This window comes from Pogona vitticeps, chromosome 3 (genome assembly GCF_051106095.1).
Source record: "Pogona vitticeps strain Pit_001003342236 chromosome 3, PviZW2.1, whole genome shotgun sequence".
NCBI lineage: Eukaryota > Metazoa > Chordata > Lepidosauria > Squamata > Agamidae > Pogona > Pogona vitticeps.
In genome coordinates, this window is record NC_135785.1 from 158439795 (window position 1) to 158467493 (window position 27699).

Sequence of the window (27699 nt, forward strand, 5' to 3'; positions counted from 1 at the left end):
GACAGGACGGCTCACTTTAATTTGACAAGGCTCTCCCTTCCCCCACCTCGCTTCCCCCTCTCACCCGCCGAATCCAACCTTTGCATCCTAAATAGGCTGCAGCCGCAGAAACCCAGAAAATTAGCAGGAGCAAATCTTTAAGGCAGGATTCCCCACCAGATGTCCAAAGCGGTTCATTCCAAGAGTCGTGCACACGTGTATGTGTTGGCGGCTGCTTTTTCAAAAAGTCCCTCTTCTATGCTGATGTAAATATATCGCCTTGCTAAATACGCATTGCTGGCTTCTGTAAAATTTACTCCAAAGCTTACCGTAAGACTTCGTCCTGTTATGACAACTTATATGTACTCCGCCTTAGAAGTAGACCCATTGAATTCAGCGGGCTTTACTGCCAGGTGAACAGCTTTAATCGAATCAGAATTACCTTGCTCAATTCAAAAGAAAGGACAGATTAAAAAGAAGCTAATCAAATTAATTTTCTCTCCACCTCACCCCCACCCATCCATGTTCTGGACTTCAGGACACGAGAAGTCAGTTGGAAGCGTTAGGAATCCGGGGAATTTGCAGGCACTTGCAGTTAAATCCTTCTGATTTAGGACCAGAAAGTTTGCCACTGATTTTCGCAACTGCAACTTAATTATTGGGGGAATCCCGCACCCCAGCATCTTTATTATCATCAAAGCCAAGAAATCTGAAGTAAGATTGGTAAGTTGGTAAGTATCAGTATCATCTCTTCCTCATCATGCTATGATGAAGGTATTGATACAAAAAACTATTGGCCGGTATATGGAAAGGCTAACATTTGTCCCATATAAAATAGGCATCACACAAAGTCCTACGATGTAGATGAGCTATTGTTTAAATGTAATTAGAGGTATGAGGCCCTTCTTCGAATTGAAGTAATGCACAGAATAAATACACTTAAAAAAAGAAAAGCTCTCCCAGCAGGTGCATATTAGTTCCTTTACCCCTGAAAAGATTAGAAAGGGAATGCTTTACGCTTAAACGTACTTTCAATTATTTAAGCGCCCCTCCGTGATTAGCAAGTAAAAGTAACAGCGGTCTGGAGAAATGAAGCAAGCGTAATATCTCTTCCGCCTCCTCTCCTCGTCACTCACGCCGACCTTCAGCACGGTGGCCAGCTCCCTGCCAGCCAACAACCTTTCCAACTGAGGGAACTCTCTTGGTAACATAATCTACCTAAAACGGGTGGAGTGGAGGGAAAAGAAGGAGGGAGGGAAAGGCGTCCCTCCAAACAGAGAGACATCCGAACCACATACTGTATTAGAACCCCTTTCTTTCTTTCTTTCTTTCTTTCTTTCTTTCTTTCTTTCTTTCTTTCTTTCTTTCTTTCTTTCTTTCTTTCTTTCTTTCTTTCTTTCTTTCTTTCTTTCTTTCTTTCTTTCTTTCTTTCTTTCTTATGTTATGAATATGAAACAATTTCTAATAAATGGAACAGAAAGTAGAGTAGATGTGAGAAGGGTTTTTCTGTATATTTTTAAAGCCCTGTATGTTATCCTGATAAACGCAGTTCGGTGTTTCTTAATCTGCATAGTTTCAAAAAATAGGGAAGGATTTGGTGGGAAGATTTATACTACTTTTACTTCTCTCTCTCTCTCTCTCTCTCTCTCACACACACACACACACACACACACACACGCACGCACACACACACACACGAGACTAATTATTTAAAAGTTCTTGTAAAATTCTAAGCCCTCGCCTAGTCCTTTAATTAGAATACAGTATGAATGGGGCGGTGGGGGGGGGGAGCATATGGAGGAGAATGTCAAGGGGAAGCTGCCAGGGGCGCATCCCAGGAAATCTGTATTCATTTCTGCCTCCTATTTGTTCAGTAATCTCTACCATCATAACTAAATCTTGGAGCACTGATGTAGTTCGAGTTGTTGTTGACTCAACGTCAAAATTCAATCACTGGGGGTTTTGCATCAGCCGGGCTACTTATTTGTCTAATAAATCCGTCATTTTGTAAGAAAAATATTTGAGCAGCCGTACTTGACCTCTTGGTATCCACAAGTCACATTTATTCCTCCCAGTTTACAAATGCAAAATGGAGATGAACATCTAATGCCTCGAGGTAGGGTGTGGGTTTCTGATTGGATTTTAGATGGAAATGTCTATTTTAAATATCCAGTGATTAAATTGTACATAGAACAGAATGCTCTCTTTGCACGCTGAAACCAGCCTGCAACTGAACATTATTGAGAGAGAGAGAGAGAGAGAGAGAGAGAGAGAGAGAACCAGCCACATCACCTTATTCCGAGTTTTTAAAAAAAATCCAAACTGAAAATCCCAATTAAAAACAACATCCACCCGACTCCGGAACTGTATTTTTTTTATAGGCAGAGAGAAAGGAAAGTTATTTTCAGAGGCTTAAGAGCGCGCTGTAAAGATCCAGTTACACCAATGATGTTAACAGACTCCTTAAACCTACACCAGTTCTGCAAAGAAGCTATTCTGGAGAAAAAGCCCCCTTGGCTCAGCCAACAGAGGGTCTCCCCAGGACTCAGAGCTGCGGTGTTAAGATAACTAGCAGCTTTTGTCAGAGGGTTCAGATGGAACCTGGTGAGAAGTCCCAGAAATGAATGATTTCTCATCTCGGAACGGGTTTGTGCTCAGGGCTGACCTGCTGGCTCTTGTTAAGGCTGTTTCTACGGGGAAAACTAATTTTTGCACTGAAACCGTTCCTTTAAAATGCTAAATCGAACTCATGGGGTCAGCCCAGTTGAAGATCAAACTCCTAAAGGAAGAGGCAAATGAACTAGGGCATGTGGCAGAGGAGATCGTTAGGCTCTCCTGATCTGAGTCATTCTATGGCATTGCACTGTTGTCAAAAGTTGGAGGACAGTAAATTCAAGAGATGACTTCAGTTGCAGTTTTTAGAAAGAGTCTTAAAACTGAAGGTTCACGGAATCATCACAGGTGACATGGGACATAAGCGAGTGACATTTCAGTTGGGGAGCTGTGCACGGTAGCCGGCGAGTCAAGCCACTGTTTCCCCACCTGGTTATCTTGCAGAGTTATTAGGCAGATGGGGGAAGGCATTGCTCCGCGCATCTGAGTTTCTCGAAGGAAGTGCTCTTAATGCCAGGTAGGGCCAGATACCGAGTGTCTACCAGCGACTCTTTGTCCCGAGGAGAGGCCGGGATGTTTCCAGCCAGTTCTTCGGGCAGTCACGTGGTGTCTCAGGATGAGAACCGGGAGTAAGACTAAGAATGGCGACACTGCCAGGCCGACCAGTTCCCTCATAGCAAACCACTACATTTTGTTGTAGCCGTTTTCATAACAAACTGAACCCGTCGGCGGTTAATCCTATACCCACGAAACTGGGAGTGAACGCCTCTGAACTCATCGGGACTCCTCCTATTGCAACTCTCCGTCTTGCAACCCTTCTTCCGCTACAGACACCCGCAACTGTGAATTAACAGGAAAGCTTATGCCATTATGAACGCATTGGTCTTTAAGATACCACAACGCTCTTTCCTTGTTTTTACTTCAACAGAACAACATGGCTACTTTCGTGGAAATCAGCAGACAATGCCTAGGATCTGAGATTCGGCACAATCCACAGGAAATTTTCTGTAAGGATTATTGCTCGAGGCCAGAGGGAACTTCGGGCTCGGGTTTTCAGCAGAACATTCACCGAAAAGGCCACTTAGTATTTTCTCTGTTCACCAGTCCCCTTTTGAATGAGCCGTGCTACATGATATGATTGTACTGGAAAAGAGGTAGGCCACTGGGCAGGGTTGGTCTGCAGCTGCTATGGTTCCTCATCATTGGGTATGCTAGCTAGGGAAGTTACACGTGTTGCCCTAGCCTGGCATTCTTGTTGATTCCTGGAGAGAAGAATCGAATGGCTCGGTTGAGAGAGAAAGAGAGTGAGCGAGAACTCATTTCATCACTGTTAATTCTAACTTTAGAAAAGTACAACTTGGTCTTTTTTTACCCTTTTATGATCATATATGATTTGACATTTTGGGCCAAGGAGTTAAACTCCACATAACAAAATAGCTTTTAAAATAGAATTTTAACATAACTAGAGGTCATCTTAAATGGGTGGATCTGGAAGCTGCCAGAAGGAAAAAGTGAAATGGTTGGAGTGGAAGGTGAGGGAGAAAGTGAGCGAGGAGGGGTCAGTGAGGAAAAGCTCCATGGTCGCAGATTTCTTAGAACATTTCTGTAATTTCCGGTGTTTTTACAAACGCCCGTCTCTGTGGGGCGCCAGTGAGCTGCCTCCGCAATTGCGTCGCCTGCCAACCTCTCCTGCCAAATTCTCTGGACCAAAAATGTGCGAACGCATTTAGTAACATTGCCTTGGAAACAAACAAACAAACAAACAAAAACAGGAGGATAGAAAGCACACACGTAACACCCCTCCCTCCGCAACAATCTAGGAATCGCGTCTTCTTCCGCACCCCTCTGCTCTCCTCGGATTCAGGGTGGTAAAGAGCCAAACGGAAGGACTCTCTAAAATGGCCTGGCCCCATTGTTTCTCAAGGGTTCAGTTTGAGAAAAAAAAATTCAGGAGCAGGACGTATTCTAAAACCATGCCCTTGTTCCTTTTATCGGTTTCACTGGGACTTGACGAAAGAGGAACTCTTTCTGATCCAAACAGCACAACCGAAGGCAGAGGGTGTTTTTTTTTTTTTTTTTTACCTCTTTCTGCTGGTCTAGACTCTGAAATGATCTTACCTGAAGGCTGTTTTCACCCGTGATGCATCTAAACAAATCACTAGCGGGAGAAAAGCTTTACCTCTTGGTAGGATCCGAAGATCTTGGTTACAGCTACTCTAACTGTACATAAGGGGCTCGAGAGCAAATGACTTCAGAGATGAGTTGCCAGAACCTTTATAACCATTGCATCCTGAACTGACTGATCCCTAACGCTGGGGAACCATCTTTCTTCTTTTGCAAACATGCAGGAGGATAGTGAAGATCGGGGCGGGACGGGGGGGGGGGAAGCTCACGGCCTGGTAAGGGGAAGAAGTTATTATTCAATACAATTTTACTTTTGCCGAGGACGGAGGCTGTTTGCTTTGGCGAGGAACCGTGAGGGTAGCTAGTCAGCTGTGGAATCCCTCATGCATTGCCAAAGAGATTACTTTTTAACCGCCCCCGCCCCCAAGTTTTTTTTTTGCTGATTCTTTCGTTTCTTTGAAACACAATTGAGGGCAAACATCGACTTGAAAATATCTGCCTACGGCGTGGTGGGACAAATCACTTAAACCCAAAGCATGGAATTCAGGAGGACTAAGCGAATTTCACTTCATGTTAGATTCTTTCTTGGCTAGGAATAGAGAAGCGCGGGTGTTTGAATTCATTTATCCTCCTTTGTTCCTAAACGTCTTGTGTGCCAATAAGTCCCGCGCTGAGAGATCAATGGAACGCTACTCAGGACCCCAAGCGTTTTACTTTCGGCCGTAAGGGAGACTGGAGCATTCAGCACTTCGGACAGCGCACGAACGACTGGCGCCGCAGTTGCGGACGTTTTACTTGCTCCGTAATTATTAAGACCACCAGGAATTTGCAGTTAGAGTGACTAGGCCCAAGGCTTCCACTGCTTTCTAAAAATCTCAGGCTGCAGGTATAAAAAGGAATAAGAAACATGACACTTGCGAGCTTTCCTTTTATCATGCAGGAGTACAGGATATCTGATCTCTTTACCACCCTCTCTTAGTACAGTATCTCTATTTCCCTACCACTACCTATACTGTAGCTGCATGTGTCTTTCTGTAGCAACTTTAGCTCTTATCTTATGTTTAGCTGAACCACCTGAAAAGTCAGTTCCCCATCCCATTGACTGACTAATAGCATAATTCTGCCAACTGACAATAAGTGACATAGTATTCTGGGATGACCAGAGTACAGGTTGCTGTCCTCTGAAGATGCCGGCCACAGAGACTGGTGAAACGTTAGGAAGAACAACTTTCAGAACATGGCCAAAGAGCCCCAAAAAAACCACAACAACCATTAGATCCCGACCGTGAAAGCCTTCGCGAATATATTCTGGGATTCAACTTGCATTCTTAATTGTTACTTTTAAAAGATCCATTTAGTGAGGGGCCTTTTAAGAATGAGTAAAAAAAAGCAGAAAGGGAAAACTAGAGCCTGGAATAATACTTTTTTTTTTACTACAGCTCCCAGAATCCCCGGATGGTACACTGGCTGAGAGGCTATAGGCATTGCTGTCCAAACAATAATGTTTCCAAGTTTGGGGGTGGGATGGGACACACTTTAGAAAATACTGGTGTGAGCCTAAAGTCAGAAAGGCCTGACCCAACATAAATCAATTTATATGTGCTTTCTTGTTACCTTGTGCATGACCAACTTGAAACATTATGTTGATGGTCATAGGAGAGAGGATCCAGTTAATATTTTCCTGACCCAAATTCCCAATCCCTTTAAAAGTCAAGTGAGGGATGAGAATTCCTCTGTGGGGAGTGGGGGGAGGTACCAGCCTGGGCCTTTGTGTCAGGATATATGGGCTGTCAAAGTATTAATGAGTTTTAGCTGATTGATCATATGAATTTCAAAATATGAATTAATTAAATAGTTTATTGTATCTGAATAAATGCACAGAGTAAGAGAACTGCAATTTATGTGTCTCTCCACATGACAGAAAGGAAGAGTGGAACAATTTTTAGGCACCACTTTAGATATAATTTCCTGGTACAAAATAGTAGTTGAATTTTAATAATTGAAAGATAACAGTACATCTCACTAAGAAGAGAGATAATTGTACATGGTTTCTGCCCTCTTATTCCACCCTTTACCTACACAAAATAGCATCTGTCTGTCTGTCTGTCTGTCTGTCTGTCTGTCTGTCTGTCTGTCTGTCTGTCTGTCTGTCTGTCTGTCTCTCTCTCTCTCTCTCTCTCTCTCTCTCTCTCTCTCTCTCTCTCTCTCTATCTATCTATCTATCTATCTATCTATCTATCTATCTATCTATCTATCTATCTATCTATCTATCTATCTATTTTTTAAATGAATGTGTAATAATAAATCTTTTCCTTTCAACAGACCTTTTCTTTCCCTGACTACCTGAGTCAATGTCTGATGTCTTTGTGTTGTTATTTTGATGTGGCCTTTGTTCAGTATTATTTACCAGTGTGCCTTTTAAAAATGTACGTTGAGTTCATTTCTTGTGGACCTTTATGCAAAAATGCCATGCTGTCCTAAAGGAGTCAGGGTCAGTGGGTCAGGCAGGATGGAGGCACTAACTTAGCATAATGGGTTTAACATTTCTGTGACATCACTGGGAAATCTGAAAAGCAGTGTAGGGATAATCAAACTGGTCATTCAGGAGAATGGTAAATATTTGATGAGGATAGATAGAAGGCAGAAAAAAGACCGGTCAGAAAGGTGAATCACTATTGCCTAGCTTCTGTGAAGAGGCATTTCCTTCTGGCACCCACTGTGATCGAAACTCTGCATATACTTAATATTAATTTTTTTAAAAAAGGAAGGCAGAGCCTCACTCCTTGAAGCACCAAATGTCAACCTCGGTTTTGCTGTTTTTCAGAAGTTCTATGCCACCTATTTTGAGTATATTATCCATCATGATTCAAAGCATTCATTTTGCAATCCTACACATGTCTTCTCAGAAGTATCTCCAGTGGGGTTTACTTTTGGATAATGAGGATTCCAGCATAGGTCTCTTCTATGTAATTGGGAGAAATGGAAGCACACATCTAACTTCCCTACTGATATCAGTGGGACATTACAGTTTTTCACTGTGGTTGGATAATGTCCATAAAATACTTATTCACTGTTGTTATTTTCCTATATGATTTATTTTGCAACACAATTCTACTGCTATTCCATATAAATCTATGAGGTAGTCTGTAATCAAAATGGAATAATGTTTCCACGTTCTCTAAAAGGTATGGCAGGACAAAAGTACGTGTTTTTCAGCTCACTGTCACTCTTCACTACAAGATAAAATAAAATTTAGCAAATAAGGAGGAAATGGGAAAACATACCTTGAATTTGGAAAGGTTAATTTTTTGGACTACAACTGTTGCAGTACAAAAAGTAACTTTCCCAGGTTCTGCATATCATCAGCAAACTGCTCTCCCTCCCATACACATCACACACAATTATAACACTGTCTTCAAGGAGTTGGTAAGGTTGAACGCTGATAGGTATTCTTTGGGTGGGCTTTCCATAGCTGACATCTGTAGACCCAGTAGACTTTTCTCCTGACCCTCATAAATCTCTTATCACAAGCATAAAGAAGACCAAATATGTCTGCAGATCTTAATGAGTAACTTTATTTCCTTTCATAAGTTGTTTCTTGATGACGCTTGTAGCCTTCTCCAACCTGATACCCTATGTTGAAATACAACTCCCATCATCCAAAACTAACATGACTATTGGGTATGCTAGTTGGGCATGATAGCAGATGTAGTCTAGTTCATCTAGAGGGTGCTAGAGTATAGATAGCTGATCTATCTGTCTTTAGTTCTTCTGCACTCCTTTCTTCCCCTTTATTATTTCTCTTTTCATTTAGTTTTTCTAATACATCCTACTTCTTGACGCAACAAGTTGCAATGTGATGTACAATCAAAAGGATTTGTCATTGCAGAGCAAAGCAAGACTGAAGGGTTGTATCCGAAGAGCTGGAAGAGCTGTATGGATGGGGAAGACACCTCCTATTTTTCAGACAACCTCTGACTGTTTCTCAATAGCACTTGTATCTGTGGTTATTATGAATAATAAGTCAATTCTCATTTATGGGACCCCTTTCCAGGATTTTCTAGGTATAGAACATCCAGAAATAGTTTACCATTCTTTTCTCTTGGGGGCATCCAGGGACTGTGCAGCTGACCCCACACTACATAAGCTGGCTCTCATTATTATGAAGCATTACACTGCTCTTTTAAAAAAGAAACATTGCTTTCTTTTTTGCAATACAGCTCACTCTGTATTCCAGAGCACACCTTTAAAACTGCCATAAAGCCTGTCTTCTCCTCAGCTGCAGCTTGAATGGGTGTCTGTGGGTCTATGCATTTATTGAAAACCATGGTACCCTATCTTTCCTTCCCTGAGCCCAAAGGAATGAAAGCCATACACATATTTTTGGTTAATTCTTGCCAACAAACAGTACAATCAGGGACTACCACTGTAGTCTTACACATGTCTACTCTAATGTAAGTTCCACTGAGTTCAGTGCTACTTTGTCCCTGGTAACTGTGTGTAGGATTACAACCTTGTAGGTTGAAATCCTGCTGCTTAGCATAGCAAGTTGCAACTAGAACAGGTTCATTTGAATCAATGGGACTTTCAGAGGAATTGACTCATCAAATCTCCACAGATGCAGTGGGCCTACTATAGTGCATCTTGCTACAGTATGCAACAGGGTTTCAGCCATAGACGTGTAGAGGTCATCTGGGAGGTCAACTGGATCACTTGCCTGATGCTGATCTGACATGGGAGATACAAATACAGCATCATTGGCAGATGGCTCTCCAGTCTGCGTTTCAGCACTACTGGAAGAGGAGACCTGACCACCACCAAGAGCAGATTGTGCTACTATGGGATGGTTCTTACTGTTAGGACATTTCTCCTAATGCTTAGCCAAGATATACTATTTCCACTGATGATAGTCTTATGTTCTGAATCTGCTGAGAACAAGTCTACTGTGTCTTCTACACAAAACCACTTTGAACCTTTGGAGTTGACTGTCATAACTTCCTAAAGCACTCTTTTCCTCAGGTGCTCACACTGTTTGGAAGTTTCTCTTAATATTTAGCCAGATTCCACTCTTGGTTTGAATCTTCCCCTTTTGCTTCAGTTTGTCTATGCCCTTCTTAACATGTAGGCCCACAACCTGGAAAAAGTACAGCTTCAGAGGCTAAAGATCAGCATTTTAGACTTGGCCCAGCAGCAAACTGAAAGCCACTTATCTCAAAAGTGAAGCTGAGATATTGTTCTCTAGCTTGTACTAAAATTGTGTGAGAACATGGGCTCATTTCCTGGCTTATAAATGTATCACAAATGTACCTCCAACCCTTCCTCAGGCAGAGCCTAGCTGGCCAGCAGATAGTAGGAGTTGCAACCCCTAAAAAAGCAACTTCCCCAAAGTGAGGGCAAACCAACTAAATGCACAATTAACTCAGTTGTTAATGGCACCACCAGCTTTGAGTTGTATTACACTGTCCTGCTCCTCTCATTGGCCGACTGATCCTTCCACACAAGCAGGGTAATGAATTTCAGCAAGGACCTTAGTAGAAACTTTAATGAAGTCTCTCTCTTTTTTACAGCCTGTAAAAATCATAGTGGCAGTTTTGCTTCTGGATAATAAGGCTAAGTAAATCTTGATCAGTGGCATGTTTTAGCACCATTCAAAGGCAATAATTGTGAAGGACCATCTTGCCTCAGCCTAGCAATGAGGAGAGGCAAAAGACAACTCTGGCAAAGCATTTGGCCTCAGCTAACTAGATGTCATTTCTCATAACTGAATACCACTTTAGTATTCATAAATAGGTAGCAGGACATATCCCCACACTCTCTTTGTGTGTGTGTGTGTGAAAAACTATCCCATCAAATCAATGTATTTTAACATCTGTAAGAAACTGAAGAAAGGGAACAATTTTATCATGTAATAAGGGATGAAAATGGAAGTGGAACTACACTGGCAGGCTAGCTCAGTGAACAGGATCACTGGTCAGCAGGTTAATTCCCCATGGTGACTCCCAGGAAAACAGGCAGCCTGTGTGGCCTTGGGCAAACTGCACAGTCTGAGGGCAGCCCCAGCAGAAGGGAATAGTTAAACTCCTTTGGACGACCCAGAATACCCTGGAAAAGGTCAGGATTGCTTGATGGCTCATAGTTATTGTTAAGTGGGGCTGAACTTCTGGTTTTTTGTGTTTAGGGAGTTTGTTACTTTTTTGAACTACCACTTTCCAAATTCCTCAGCCGACACGGTCACTGGTGGTTTTTTTTTTAAAAAAGTGCAGTTTCCAGGTAATATTCCACAAATAACTGGAAATCCTCAGTTAGAGCCAGGGATGGATTCAGAAGTGCCCTTCCTGGAGTTTAAGCCTTTTTCCATGAGCGGCAATGCTTCTCAGGATTCATGGCAAGTGCTATACATTTACAGGAATAAGCACAACGTGCAGAAGGGCTTGTGGTGCTAAGCAGGGGGAGGCCAGGGATCAAAAAGTACATCTTTTGCCCAGGCAAGGCTCACAACATTTTGTCGCCTGAGCCAAAGATGGCCCATCCACTCACATACACATAAAGAAGAGACTGGATTGGCACCTGCCTTTGAGTTCAACCCTGCTGATGCATCAGGGACGTCTACTGAACCTGAGGATGGCATGCTAGGTTAGGGGATGCTATGTGGGTCTGTGGCACACAGAGCAGAGGGAAATGGCCAGGGAGCTCAGGAGAAATGGTTGAGACCAACTAAGCCTCCACATCTGCCATGCAATGCCACTGTCTCATTCTTCTAAATGGTAGATCCATCCAGTATTGTTCTTACCTGCCTGCTACCCAAATGTGGCATGTGATTCGAGCAAGGGTAGGTGTGCACCTCATCCTGTAATTTTGGGCAGAGTGCCCTTGCTTCGGTCAAAACCTGCCTACACTTCAGTCTGTGATTTATATTCAGCAATGGCAACCAGTTCACAGAAGACAAGACACTTATGATCAAGTCCCCACTAGTTAGGGGGAAAAGAAGAGAGGAGGAACAGGCTAATCCAGTCTACTGCCTTCTTCCCTTGTCACCCCATCTTTCTGCTCTACACCCTGTTCTTCATACATAGAGCAAAGGCAATATTGTTGGCAAATTTTACCTAATTAACACTGAGCTCAATGGCTGAAATCCAGTGGTAACTCACAATCAGAGTAGGGCCATTGAATCTATGGGGATTTGATGAGTCAACGCATCAATGAGTTCCATTGATAAAATGGACGTACCCTAGTTGTGTCTTACTACTGGATTTTGATTCCCAGTGTGGTGTAGTGGACAGAGTGACAGACCTGGACTCTGGAGAACAGGGTTTGAATCCCTGCTCAGCCATGGAAACTCACTGGGGAAGTGAAACTGGTAAAAACCATTCCTTAAATATCTCACATTCAAAGCCCTGTTAGGTCTGCTGTAAATCAGTTCCAACTCAACAGCACAGGGCTGCCCCCCCCACTAGATTTCAGCCAATAAGTTGCTGCTGTTTCTACAAGGCAATACGCCATGTGCAAGGTATTACACCAGGTCTTAAGTTGTGTGTTTGCATTATAACTGTGCTTTGTTACTTTTTTTTGCTAGCTCTTATGCAAAAAGCTGCAGAACCAAAAACAGGGCCAAAATGCCTTTTTTTCTGTGTATGTCTAGATCCAAGCCAGCATCTAAATGGGAACATCTGCTCCTTTCTCGTAAGTGATCTGACACTCTCTCTCCAGGCACAGCTGGTTATAGATGGAGGGTACATGCTTTGCGCAGAGGGTCCCATTCATTTTTTCCCCAATCACTTTTAGAATCTGGCCCAGCAATTGCAAGGGTGTCTTTGAACAATGTATGACACTATTTGGGAACAAAACAAAAGAAAGGGAAGTGAAGAATTCTGAGTTTAGGCTTCCAGGAGATTTGCAGAAAATATGGGAACATTAAACAAGCTGTTTGGATTAGGAACTAGATGAATCAAATGACCTTCCCCGCTCTCAATCATATGCTGCCAGCTAAGTGTTTGAGTCTGAAAAATTGCACTAATGAAGCTATTTGAAGGCTTTTGTGGACAACTGCTTCCTCTTTGAAGATTAAGTGAATGATGTTGATGTGATTAATCTTAGTACAGGGAGTGATGCAGCAGCCAGAAAATACCTTGGTGATTTTCATAATTAAACTGAATCAACATTTCAAAGAAATGCCAGTGTTATCACTTGTATATTAGAATTACGTTCATTAGACAGAAGAAACAAATAATTTGAGCAAACAAGATTTTCCTTTTGGTGTATTGAGACTTCCTGTCATGTTTCTGAGCATCTTACTATAAATCACCCCTACTGTTTTAATTTTAGCCTTGCTGTTTTTTTCCCTGGGACTTGTTTTCTGTTTATTTTCACTAGCATAGATCTAATGAACTGCAAGCCACTCGCTCCACAGCTTCATCAACCCCTCCCTTGCCCAGGCCACTGCTCCATGAGGTATTAGTCCCTTCAGTAAATTATGTCTCTGTATCCATAATATGATACTGCACAAATGCCATGAACATATGCTTTCAGGTCAAGAGATCTAGATCAATATTCCCCATTTCTATTTTCCTTTCTTACTTGTTGTGAAGATAGCAGCTAGCTGACATGATCAAATTAGAGCAAAATTATTAACATTCATGGAAGATCGATCCATTAGTAAAATCCAAGAGGGGATAATGTTAGGTGAGATAGTCACCTCTCTCATAGATGAGATAAGGAAGAGGAAGACTATCTCAGAATACCAGAAGCTGATCAGTCAACAGAGAAGTTACTTGCAAACATCCCAGGGTCATCTACCTGGCTATCACTGGGAACAGAAATGTGAGTGTGAATTGCAGGACAATTTCTACACTCTTTTTTGGTTGTTATCCAAGTTGGATTCCAGTTGATATTCCCAAAGAATAACATAAAACAGTGGTTCTTAACCTTGGGTTACTCAGGTGTTTTTGGACTGCAATTCCCAGAAGCCTTCACCACCAGCTGTGCTGGCTGGGGTTTCTGGGAGTTGCAGTTCAAAAACACCTGAGTAACCAAGGTTAAGAACCACTGACATAAACCAACCTAAGGAAGCTGGGGAGATAGGAGAGAGAGAGAGAGAACTGTCTACCAGATCAAGTGAGAATAACTTATAGTCCTCCAGATCTTGTTGTACTACAGTGGCCATCATCCTTTACCATTGGCTATTTTGGGTGGGCTGGTGGGAAGTTTTACTACAACACCAGGAGGACTATAAGCCTCTGACCCCTTCCCTCCCCACAGTTTATACCCATAGCTAAACCTGGGCCAAGGGGCATTGAATATATGATAAAGAGAGAAATTTTACAGCAGATTTTGACGTTTCTGTCAAGCAAAATGCCAGATAAATTTCGAGAACTATATCCCTGCAGGCTGTATTGATATGTTCTACTCACACCTAGGATGCTACTAAATTATCCTCTATGAAAAATAGAGGCAAATGTGACATTCTTATGTGAGCAAACCATTAAAGCATTAATGGATGACAAACCTCACCCTACATCAAAGACTCAGGACATTTCATAAGCAAGATCAGCACCCTAAAACTCAGCCCTGGGGACAGACTGATCAGCTTTGATGTAGTATCCCTGTTCACTAAGGTACCGATAAAGGACACCCTGACACTCATCCAGCAGATATTTCCAGAAGACATCAAGGTCCTCTTCCAACACTGCCTAACGGCCAGCTATTTCCAGTGGGATAATGAATTCTATGAATAGACAGATGGAGTGGCCATGGGCAGCCCCCTCAGCCCATTTATAGCAAACTTCTACATGGAGCATTTTGAAAAACTTGCCCTGGCTTTGGCACCCCTTGCACCCACATTCTGGTTCCGATATGTGAATGACACCTTTGCAAAAGTCACGGTGAAGGAAAAATTAGAAGAATTTCTCAACCATCTCAACAGCATCCACCCAAATATACAATTCACCATGGAAAAAGAAATAGAGGGCCTACTCCCGTTCTTAGATGTCATGGTCCTACGAAAAATTGACCTCTGACTGGGACACAAGGTCTACAGAAAACCCACCCACACAGACAGGTACCTACACAAAAACTCTAACCACCACCCACAGCAAAAAAGAGGCATAATCAAAACACTGGTAGACCGGGCAAATCGGAACCGTGAAGCTCAGTTTCTCAGCACTGAACTCAACCATCTGAATTGGGCCCTACAGGCAAATGGCTACTCAAAAAATGAAATCACAAGAGCCATCAAACCAAGAAAACAACACCGAAATGAAGAAGAAAATACACAAATAAAGTATTTCTGCCATACCTCAAAGGGGTCATGGACTGCATGGGGAAACTTTTGAAAAAGCACAACCTACAAACAGTATTCAAGCCCACCACAAAAATACAACAAATATTACAGTCAGCAAATGACAGAAGGGACCCCCTCACCACTGCAGGAGTATACCGGATACCTTGCAGTTGTGGCCAGGTATATAGTGGAACCACAAAATGAAGCATCCACTCCAGAAACAAAGAACATGAGAGACACTGCAGACTAAAACAACCAGAAAAATCTGCAGTAGCTGAACATGCCCTAAAACAAACTGGACATGAAATTCTATTTCAAAACACTGAAATACTGGACAACACCAGCAATCATTACATCAGACTGCACAGGGAAGCCATTGAAATCCACAAGCACCAGCAGAACTTCAACAAAAAAGAGGAAAATGTGAAGCTCAACAAAACTTGGCTCCCAGCTCTCAAAAATACAGCATGCAAAAGGTCAATGAACTCCACCCAGCCACAAGGACAGAGGATCACTACACACAAAAGACCAACTAACGACACCCATCAACCACAGTGACAGATAATCTCTTCTCCTTAGCACAACAATACATCCACAACAAGACGCGCTAATCACCCATCTACAGAAAAAGACAAAAGCCTATCTCACAGCCATAAATACTGCACTCCCAAACCAACTACACCAGAGCACGGAGTGCTGTCCTCTGAAGATGCCAGCCACAGAAACTGGTGAAACGTTAGGAAGAACAACCTTCAGAATATGGCCAAAGAGCCCGAAAAACCCACAACAACCATTAAAGCATTGCTCTCCCAACCCCAGAATGAAGATGCGAGACAAGAATTATGGGTTAATCACGGGCCACACTTTATTAAATATAATCATTGTTGCCATCCTTTGGCAAAGGGGGGTGGGTTCCTGCCATAGTGCGGAATCAGGTTTAAGCGCAGAGGTCTCAAAGGACTTACCTGAGTTTGCAGTGGGACTCACCAACAAAACCTGTTATATCTGCACTATCTGCCACAGCCTAGGGACTAGCCAAGCTAAGTCCCATGGCCGCCATCGAGCTCACCAAGCTCCAAAAGCAGCCCCCCCCCTTGATGTCTTCAAGGAAGACATCCAAACCGTACACCATCGTTCCAGAAAAAACAGGCCTATCCAGGCAGATCCTCTGGTGACCAATCACCGTTCAAAGGCTGCTGTAATCAGCTCTGCAGACTACCCAGCTAACATTGCTTTGTGCAGCGTTAGTGGGCCAAAAATGCCTCGCATCCCTCCATACCAGCTGAGGGATGGTCGTTGGTCATACAGTGTTCATAGCATAAGGTGCCTGCACCAATTGGAAAACTCAAGTCTATCTGTGGATCCTCGGGTGGCCAGTCACTGATCCAGGCCACTGCAGACAGCTCTGCAGGCTATCCAGCTAATACTCCTTCATGAAGTGTTAGTGGGCCAAAAAATGCCTCACATCCTGTCGTGCCATCTGAGGGATGATCATCGGCCATACACTGCTCATAGCAGGGTACCGTGCCATCACCGATCATAAAAATCCAGGCCTAACCGTGGCTCCTCTGGTGACCAGTCACTGATCCAGGCCACTGCAGACAGCTCTGCAGACCACAGAGCGCACCAAAAATGCCTCACATCCCTCCACCAAGGGATGATCATTGACCATACAATGTCCATAGCAGGGTACATAACCCTCAACCGTGTGCAGTCCCAAATCACATCAAGGATCAAGGCCTTTCCGCAGATCCTGATCAGATAATTACCATCCAAGTGTGTAACTAATACATCTGGGGGATGTTGACCAAAGGCAGCTGCAGGGCAAAGTTGGCCTCGCAGCATCCCATGGCATCCTTTCCCTATGATATGAGCTCTAGCTCCCAGGCCGAGACAGCTGCCCCATGGGGATAATGCAACATACTAAGCTGTCCAAAACATAGCTGCAGCCAGCAATGATGATGTGCTTCCTCTCATCAGCATTATGGCACCTGCAAGATAAAATAAACCAGGCCCCTGCCTAGACGTTACGGGGTGCCTCATTAATCAGCCTTGGATCCATGGATGTGAATCTGCCCCATCCCGTTGACTACCCAAACATCCTGCCATTGTAAAGCTACTCTGGTTCTGTCTCCCTGTCCAGTGGCTACCACTTCACTTAACCTGAAGGCACAGAAAAAATTATTAAGGACGCTGCCCTGAAGAAAACAACTTCATAAACATCTCTACAGATAACCTACCACTGCTTACAGGTGCTTCCTAATAGTCCCGTTGATATAGGTACTCCCAAATCTTTAAATCTGCCTCTTTCCTTAGACTAACTTTCAATCTGGTAGTCGCAAAAATAATGCTGATACCAGAATTATAGGTCCTGGCCACGTAGGTTCTAAGTCGACTAAGTTCCTCAGCTCCTGCCTAGCACACTGATCATGTCCTCGGTACCAGGTCCAGTCTTATTACCCTTTCCACATCATCACACCAAATTGCCAAGCCCCAGGAGGAAGAGTCTCTGGGAACTCATTGGCTCCTGCATCTAACTCCCCGAACTTCTCGATCTGTTGGTGTGATAATGCATCGGCTAAGCTATTACACCTGGTACATGTCTAGCCTGCACCAGTGTTGTGACACGGTCTGAATGCACGTGGGGTTATTGATGATATAGATTGTCAGATTGTCACACCAAAAACATACAACAGTATTAACCCATTTGCCTGCCCAAAGCCAGAAGGCGCCAACTATTGGGAAAAATTCCAAAAATGTCAAATCTCTGCTGATTCCCAGGTGGTGCCACTCCTCTGGCCATTTGCATGTGCACCATCAGCCTCCAAAGTAAATTTTTGAACCCGAAAGAGCCTGCAGTGGCTGACTGGACCTGAATTTGGACCTTAAGCATCTTGTCTCCTCTCCAAAAAGAAATACCCTTGCACTAAGTTAAGAACTGACCCCAAACCTTCAAGTCTTCTCTCATGCCATATATAACTCTAGCCCTATGAAATGGGCAATGGAGCCCACTCATTGCCTTGGAAAGCCACGCTGAAAGGCACAACCAGGCACCATGAATCTACAAGCAAAATTTAAATGCCCTACCATCTCTTGGAGCTCCCTCAGGGACATTTGTTCCTTCTGTAACATCTAGGCTACCCTGATCTTAAGGTCAGCCAATGCGACGTCTGGCTGGTAAAGTATATTTGGTTCACATGTGAATGCAATATGTACTAATTTGCATTTAGGCTGACCGCCAAAGAATTGATGCTTTTGAATTGTGGTGCTGGAGAAGACTCTTGAGAGTCCCCTGGACTGCAAGGAGATAAAACATATCCATTCTGAAGGAAATCAAGCCTGAGTGCTCACTGGAAGGACAGATCCTGAAGCTGAGGCTTTAAAAGACCTTGATGTTGGGGAAGTGTGAAGGCAAGAGGAGAAGGGGACGACAGAGGACGAGATGTCTGTAGAGTGCCATCGAAGCTAACAACATGAATCTGACCCAACTCCAGAAGGCAGTGGAAGACAGGAGGGCCTGCATTCTCTGGTCCATGGGGTCACGAAGAGTCGGACACAACTTAATGATTAAACAACAACAAAAATATCATTAAAACTCAATTCTCCTTTGAAAATTGTATTTATTCAAATATGGCAATGGAGTTTTCTACTAAAAATGCTTACAAAATGTCATAGATTAGGGGAGGTAATATCAAATGCATATATTAATGAAAATAGCATTCAAATATAGTGTATTAAGAAAACTGCTTGCAAGAAATGTGTATCTTAGGCAAAACGGTACACCAAAATGCATGTGTAAATTGAAATATATTCTAAAATACATACGAACGGTTACATGAACTTTTTTAAAAACGGGTTTCAAGACAAACTGAAATACTGGAATCATTCTCAAGGTTCAGGAAATCAAACTTAAGAGAAATCAGGATAAGCCTGAACGGGCAGATTTCATCCATCCTTCCTTAGATGAAATAATTAGCCACTGTTTCTAAAGAATAGAATAATCAAGGGCAAAGTATCCAGGTGATCAACACTCATGTAAGAAGCAACCACTGAGATGGTATACTGAGAAGAGACAGAACATTGGGGTGAATCAGTAAGGCAGGGCTTGCTTTCACGTACACAGTAAACATCTAGCACTCCCCATAACACACCCTCCAGAGCCATGCATTCACCCCCCCCCATCTGACATACTGTTTTGCAGGTTAACCAAGTCCCCCTTCCTCTATTCCCCACCCTGACAGCTGCCTGCTTTTCTTAATACAAGTAAGAGTGAAGGTGTAGGGTTAATGACTGCTGCATCAGTACAAATGCAATGTATTACTTGTCCTATCACCACTTTAAATTATTTTAAAGGTTTCTCTGTGACTTTTGGTAACCCTGATATTTGCGGTGCACTTTCAGTCACCGAACAATCTTTCCCATCGCTGCTGTTTAATAGAAAAAATGAAATTACTTCCTTAGCTTAGTGGATAAAGAAGTAGCCTTTCACCTTGGGGCCCTCACGCTTGGTCCAGCTTGTCATCTTAAGTGAAATGAGTTTAGTGGTCTCCACACAATCTCTGGTGTGCCATAGCCAAGAGCTCACATGTACACCAAGCTGAGGCTCAGAGGCAGAGCAGAGCCATCTAGGGGAAGCGTGAGAGTCTTCCTTCAACCTCAGGCAGGCTTCAGGATTTTATAATTACGATGTCTGAAATATTTTTTTTTCAAAATAGGATCATTAGGTAAGCAGGAAACCACCAGAAGTCTGCATCGTATTCCAGGAAATCCCTGCCTTGCCTCAGCCACATGTTTACTACTGCTTTGGTAAGACAGCCACATCACCACCCTGAGGATAAGGGTAAAATTAGAAGACACATCATTTTCTTCTTCTTCTTCTTTCTTTGCAGAGATACTCCTGCAAGTGGTGAAAGGCATCTGTTTGTTTTAGCAGGTGATTTCCCTCACTGTCATATCTTGCGTGTAGCATGCTTTGTTTTATAATTGATCACCAGGAGCTATCCTTGGAGTTAATCTGGAAGTCAGATAGCTGAGGCGCATATCTTTAAAAATCCTACTGTTTGAAGGAAAATAGGTCAATGGCTGGAAAATGCTCTTCTTTTTAATATCTTGTTTAATACTGAGTCATTGCATTGGATAGTGCTTGGAAGTAACAAGTAATCTATTCCTTTTTAAAATCTTTTTTATTTTTCTTCTCAGATCTTTTATATATCTGAGAAGAAAAATAAAAAAGATTGAAAAAGGAATAGATTACTTGTTACTTAGTCCTCAACTATTTATTTATTTATTTATTTATTTATTTATTTATTTATTTATTTATTTATCTATCTATCTGTCACCCATCTAGCTAATTGCTACTCTGGGTAGTGTATAACAAAAATATAAAGCATAAATTATATAATTGCTACAAACCCTGAACAGCAGCACAAATTTTAAAAAAACCAAGATTAGTGGCAATATGCATAATGGATAATACAACACAATATTCCTCTCCTCCGTTATCCACTGAGGAAAAGTGTGAACAATATTAATTTCTCAGAGGAACAAATAATATTTTCTAGTTACTTTTAGAATTGCTTTTTCCAAAGGGATTTTACAGCTTCTCAAAATACTATGGCAAATTTGCCCCCTACTTGTCTCTAAAGAGCAAAGAACTTTCTGAGGTAATTTCTTTTGCAGAAACATTATTCCGGAGTGTGGGAGATGTTGGGAGGGCCACATTTGAGCCCTTGGGAGCCTCTTGTAGACTACAAATCACTTTTTCTCCACCCTAAGAATATCCCCAATGTCCAGAGCTGAAGTGTTGCACCGAAGAGTAGAGAAGGACCTTCAAGCCATCCAACACCAACAGCTCATCACGACATTGGTGACCAGGGTGGGACACTGGAAGCTCCCTTCTTGTGGCCCCCTACTTCCGTTGCCCCATTCCTTCTATTGTTGCCTGCCAAAGGGGAGAGAGGGAGAGCTTCTATGGACCTTGCCCTTGGCGACTGACTGCTGGGGCTTCTCAGCCTGTAATCTAAGAAAGAACATTTGGTGCTGCCCCCTAAAATGTTTGCGCAGGTCTGTTTGTGCTGTAATGTCTTAGTAATTTATTCCTGTTCATCTGCAGCCCACAACAAGGGCAGATGGCAATCCAGCGATCTTCTCTCTCCTCAGTGTGGTCCTCAACAATGCACTGGCTTTTCTTTGCTAAGAGTGACCCAGATTACCTGCCTTTTGTCTCAGAGGCTACATCTGCCAGACTGAAACAGAACCCTCCCAGCCTGCTTTTCTTTGGCCATAAGGATACTGTGTGTATTTGTGTAACTGCTATAGAGATGTCTCATGATTAAGTAAGTCACTATTGATCAGACATAATGGTAACATAATAGTAATGGATGAACTGAAGCTGTAAGCGATACATATAAGAGTAAATCATATAAAATTAAATGTAGTTCTTTGATCACACAAATATAAATGAAAGAGACAATAACATTTTTAAAAACAGAGCTTTATTGTTGTCAAGCACTTTCAAAATATGAATTAAATGTGGAACATAATAATTATATATGTGGTTTGTGGATAAAACAAATATGATTCTTTGTAGAATTTAGATGAATGGACATTTGCATGCAACTGTGCAAACACATATACAGAGGGGAAAGATGGAGGGGGAGGTTTTTTTTTTAAATGAGCCACAGGAAAGCAGATCAAACACCTAACAATAATTAGGGTGGGAGCAGGGGGGGGATAGAATATGTTACCCTTCCTAAAACATATCAAGACACATAAAATAATTAGAGTTTACTACACAATGGTTGAAATCCTGTCGCACAGCCCTGGATGCACAACATAAAGCTGTGGCAAAGCTGGGGGAAAGCGTGTCAGGGTGGAAGTACTATTCACAAAGCAATTCTGCACACATGCTGTGCAATAGTCCAAATGAGAGAAGTGTGGTCAATTGCACAATCTAATTGGGCAATCTGGATTGTCCGGATGTAATGTACAGCATGCTTTCACTGGGGTAAGTTTATGTTACATGACAATGAACAGGATTTCTACCAATAAGCAAATTAGAAAAAGCAAAGGGAAGATAAGGCAGAAGGCTATTGGAGCTACATCAACAAGACAAGAGATAGGGAGATAATTCAAACAAAGTTCAAGCTACAATTGATGCAACTCTGTTCTCAGAAGTCTTTTGTTTTGACTGCTACTGACACTGTTAGATCTGGTAAAAAGACGAGGAGTTGTGTGGGATAATTGAATTATTCAGCTTGAGATTTAATGATTGTTAACATACACCACAGAATTATAATCCTCAAAGGACAGAGATTTATTTTATTTTATTTCATTTTATTTCCCTCATTTCTCCTAGGACAGGAATGGAAAGCATCTCACAACAAAACTAAAGAATTTACAGGTAGTAACAGGTTTACAAGAGGCATAAATAAGAACCAACCCCCAAAAAGGGGAGGAGCTAAAACAAAGGTAAATGATGAAGAATTTAAAACACTATGATGTGAAAGACAATTAAAACATTTTAAAAAACTGCAAGGCCTGTCCCCTAAATGTACTTTGAACCGATTAAACCAGTTTAATAGAAACATGTGTTCAAACTATATGATCTCAAGACCTCTTTCCTATGTAGATGGAAAGGGATACAAAGAGCAGCACAATGCTTCTTCTCTGAGATAACCTCTTCGTGATGATCACATTGCATTCATCAGGGCTGGAAGATCTTAGCAATTGATGGCTAAAACCCTGTTTGTGCAGCTCTGCTTTGTAAGGCTGATGACATCTGCCATGGGTGATTTTATAGAAAATTTTTTTAAAATCTGATTCTTCTTCTAAAGGTCCTGAGGCTTCCATGGAATCACGAGAAAACCATGACAATATTGACTCTTAGGGAGCCTTGGCACTATGGCTGGGGTGGGTGGGGTGGGGTGAAGAGTCAGAAGTTTTTTTTTTAACTTTTGAAAATTTGTCATAGCTGATGAGGTCATCAGCCTTATATATCACAGGTGAATGGACAGGATTTCAGCAAGTACAAATGGATTATAGGTTTCTGTGATTGGGTTCTTTTCCTGAAGAGGGCGGACCAAGGGAATCGGCGGGAATAATAGCCGGAATCGATGTAACAGTCAAAAACGGATTGGTTTTATTAACTTTAACATCAGATAACTCTGGACCGAATGGGTCCGGCAACTCTTCGTCTGTTAACAAGTTATACTTCTTGGGTTTAGTCCCAGGCGCCACATCTTTATGTTTCATTGTTTCCTCACCCCAAAACGAACGGTTGCGTTCGGGTTCGCGACCGACGCAGTCAGAACTGAGCAGGTAGTCCTGCAACAGGGATGGACCACGGTCGACCCCTCCAATCTGGGTAGGTAAGGGCTGACACCACCAGGGGTTGCCTTGTCCATCGTAGGGCGAAAAGCCATACCCCCTCCCGGTTTCCATCCCTCTTTGGACTCACGGACTCCCGCCTGACTCAACTCTTTAGGCAGAGGCAGCAAGCCGTCTTCTTTCATAAGGTTGGGAAAGTTCTTAACCAGAGTCGCGATTCTTTCCCTCTCTGCTCCTGTCTCTCTCGTTTGGGTGCCCTTTTCCTCCTTTTCTCTGTCTGTCTCCCTTTCTTCTTTCCCCTCCTTTATAACCTCATCCCATCTCCACCCGCTCGACTCCTCCCCCCAGTCTCTCGTCCTCTCCGCTAGGAACACCTCTATGGCTTTATTGACGCCCCCTTCTTCCTCATCTAGTTTTATCAATTCTCCCACAGCGCATCCTCCACCTCCTTCTTCTGTTGACACTTGTGAGGACGGCTCACTTTCCTTCCTTCGCTCACACGCCCCCCCTGAGGAGTGGGCCGTCCTCTCTTCGGTTTGCTGTAGCATCTCTCCCTGTCGGGAAAAGTAATCCGCATTAGCATGGGCACTTCCCTTACGATATTTCACTGTGAAGGTAAATGGTTGTAAACTTAGGTACCACCTGGTCAACCTGGGATTCACATCCTTCATCCTGTTTAACCATTGTAATGGGGCATGGTCTGTGATGAGCGTAAAGGGTGCTCCTAACAAGTAATACCTTAAAGCCTGTATAGCCCATTTAACCGCAAAAGCCTCCTTTTCAATAGTTGAATACTTCTGCTCTCTAGGGGTAAGTTTCTTACTTAAATACATTACTGGAAATTCTACCTCGTCCTTCTCTTGTGATAACACTGCTCCCACTCCTCGGTCTGAAGCATCAGTCTGAACTATGAAAGGCCTGGAAAAATCTGGAGCATATCTACTGGGCAATTCAGCTAGTATCTGTTTCAATTCCTCAAAAGCTTCGGTCTCCTTTTCTCCCCAATGAACTATTTTTGCCTTCTTCTTTCTGGTCAAGTCGCTTAGGGGAGCCGCAATATGGGCAAAGTTGGGAACAAACTGCCTGTAATAACCTGCTAGCCCTAAAAATCTCTGTACTTCCTTTTTTGTCCTGGGCACGGGCCAAGCAGTCACTTGGTCGATTTTGTCTGACACCGGTTGTATTCTACCTTGTTTTACTTGAAACCCCAAGAATTTCACCCCTCTACGCGCCACTTTGCACTTGGTCGGATTAACTTTCAGATGAGCCTCCTGCAACACCTGTAGCACCTTCTCCAGATGCTCTAAATGCTCCTCCCAGCTTTTACTATATATGAGTATGTCATCAATATAAGCTCTGGCAAAATCTTTTACGGGGGCTAACACTTTATCCATCAGTCGTTGAAACGTCGCCGCTGCCCCATGCAACCCGAAGGGCATACGCGAGAATTGGTAAAGGCCCTTAGGTGTTACAAATGCTGTCTTTTCTTTATCTTCTGGCCTCAAGGGTATCTGCCAATATCCCTTGGTCAGGTCTAATGAGGTGAGGTACTCCGCCCCTCCCAACCGTTCTAGTAAATCATCAATTCTTGGCATCGGGTAAGCATCGAATTTGGACACTTCATTTAACCTGCGATAATCGATGCACAGCCTGACACTCCCATCTGGTTTTGGTACCACTACCGGATAACTCCTCCAAGGGCTATAAGATGGCTCAATCACGCCCAGCTGCAGCATCTCTTCTATCTCTTTATTAATAGTCTCCCTCAGGTGTCTAGGCCAGCTCCTACTTCCTGATCTGACTATGACCTGTGGTTGCGTGTTGATTGCATGTTCGACTAACGTGGTGTTACCCGGTTTTCCTGAGAAAACTTCCTTGTATCGGTGTTCTATCTCTCTCATCTGCCTCTCTTGCTCCGCAGTTAACTCTTCTCCCAAATCTAATTCTACTCCTTGACGCAAAAAATCCTTCGTTTCCGGGCCAAATTCTTCGTCCTTTACTTCCCCCCATAATGCTTCTCTCTCCTTCCACTCCTTTAACAAATTTACATGAAAGATGCCTTTCTTTTTAACTTTGTCAGGCATCCAGATCTCATAATCCACTTCTCCTATCTTTCTCAACACCTTATAAGGCCCTTGCCAAGTGGCGAATAGCTTTGATGAAGCTGCTGGCATCAATAACAAAACCTTTTGTCCCGGTTCGAATTGTCTTGCTTTAACTTTGGCGTCATATCTCCGTTTCTGCCCTTCTTGGGCCTTTCCCAAATTTTCCCTCGCCAAGGAGGCTACTAACTTCAAATGTTCTCTCATCTCTATGACATGCTTAACGTTCGTTTGTACCTCATCTCTCCCACTCTCCCATTTCTCTTTGACCAAATCTAGTATACCTCTGGGGTTCCAACCATACATCATCTCGAAAGGCGTAAATCCCGTGGATGCCTGTGGAACTTCCCTCACTGCGAACATTAATGGCGCTACTAGCAGGTGCCACCTTTTCGGTTTCTCCATCACTAACTTCCTCAGCATCCCTTTAAGTGTTTTATTAAATCTCTCCACTAATCCATTAGTCTGAGGATGATAGACTGCTGTATGGAGGGGTTTTACTCCCAATAATCCCCACATTTCCTTCAAGGTTTGTCCCATGAAGTTGGTGCCTTGATCTGTCAAGATTTCCTTTGGAAAACCCAGCCGGGTAAAGACTTGTAACAATTCCCGAGCTAACACCTTAGATGTTGTGGACCGCAAGGGCACTGCTTCTGGATACCTGGTAGCATAGTCTATAATAACCAGAATGTGTGTGTGGCCCCCCGCCGACTTGAGAAGGGGCCCCACAATGTCCACCCCTATTCTCTGGAAGGGCTGATCCACTAGGGGCATGGGTACTAAGGGAGCTCCTGGTCTGGGTTTGGCTTGAGTTTTCTGGCACTCTGGGCATGTCTGACAATAACTTTCTATTTCTTTCCCCATTCCTGGCCACCAAAACCGTTGTTCAATCCTGGGTTTCATCTTATCATATGCTAGATGCCCCGCCATAGGAATATCATGGGCCAAATGTAAAATCGCCATACGCCATTTCTGTGGAACCACCAACCTCCTTTCCCCTTTTTCTGTCACATTATACAATAGCCCATTGTCCAAAATCATCCCCTCTTTTCCCCCAGCTACTTCGCCCACCTCACGCGCGGCTCGCAGGTGTTCTTGTAGCGTGGCGTCATCTTGTTGCAACATACGCATGTGGTCGCGTGTTGTCTCCTGCAAGAAATCATCTCCCACTTCAATTTTAACACAGTCTCCTTGCATCACTTCTTTACATTCGGCTAATGTTCTATCACCCACCCAGTCTCTTCCCAACAACATTTCTCTCGAAAGTCCTGGAACAATCCCCACTTTCATTTTCCGTTTCTCCTCTCCAACTTTAACTTCGGCCCACGTCGTCTTATAGGTCTTAGAGTCTCCGTGTATGCACTTCACTGTAAACCCTTCTTCCACCCCTTCTAATTTTATGTCCCGTACCAAGGTTCTGCCGCATCCTGTATCAATTAGCGCCTGTTTCTTCTCCCCATTCACCCATGCAACCACCTCCCAACCTACTTGTTTCCCAGATTTCTCTTGGGTATTATTCGATCCGCCTACCCAAGAGCAGTCTGTCCCAGGGCAATCCCGACGCACGTGGCCCGGGGTCCCGCAGCCGTAACACACAAGCCCCCCAAACACGCGGTCGTCCACTGTAACTGGGCGCACTGGCTTCGGCCCCATAGGTTCGAAGGGGCGCCCGCGAGGACGAGCTCCTCCTGGCACGTCCATCCCTCTCTTCACTCCGCCGCCTTGTGTCTGCGTCCCCGCCTTCTCACGAGGTCTCCCGCGTTCCCCTGAGAAGGCGGGACCTTCTTTGATTGCTTCTTCTGAGGCGCAATAGTCTTCGATCAGCTTGATGGCTTCTTCCAACTGCTTCGGGTTATTCTTCTGCACCCACCCTTTCAGATTCCCGCTCAAAGTCGTCACCAAATGTTCCAACACAAACGCCTCCATGACTTGTTCTTTAGATTTGTCTTCTGGTTTAACCCATCTAGTCATGTTAGCTTTCATTCTTTGCACTAAGGTTCGTGGATGCACCCCAGGTTTCCACTTAAGCTCCCTGAACCTTTTCCTATACGCTTCCTCCGTCAAATTAAGAGTCCTTAGAATCGCTGTCTTTACGGATTCGTATTGTGCGGCTTCTTGGGGGCTCAGGGTGTCTACCACTTCTTGCAATAGTCCCGTTAGGCAAGGTACCAATATTAAAGTCCATTGTTCTTTAGGCCACCCTGCAGCCACCGCTACGCGCTCAAATGTATGTAGATACGCCTCCGGATCATCGCTAGCACTCATTTTTTGTATCCT

At 43.3% G+C, this 27699-nt stretch overlaps 2 long non-coding RNA genes across 2 annotated transcripts in view; one reads left to right on the forward strand and one right to left on the reverse strand.

Annotated features, from left to right (window-relative positions):
- Positions 1 to 27699, reverse strand: part of LOC140705793 (uncharacterized) — a 269465-nt gene that overhangs the window by 16770 nt on the left and 224996 nt on the right. The window lies entirely within an intron of this gene.
- LOC140705450 (uncharacterized) lies at positions 19880 to 21537 on the forward strand. The gene is made up of 2 exons (XR_012084836.2): positions 19880 to 19925; positions 21152 to 21537. It is a non-coding gene; the product is annotated as an uncharacterized LOC140705450 (long non-coding RNA).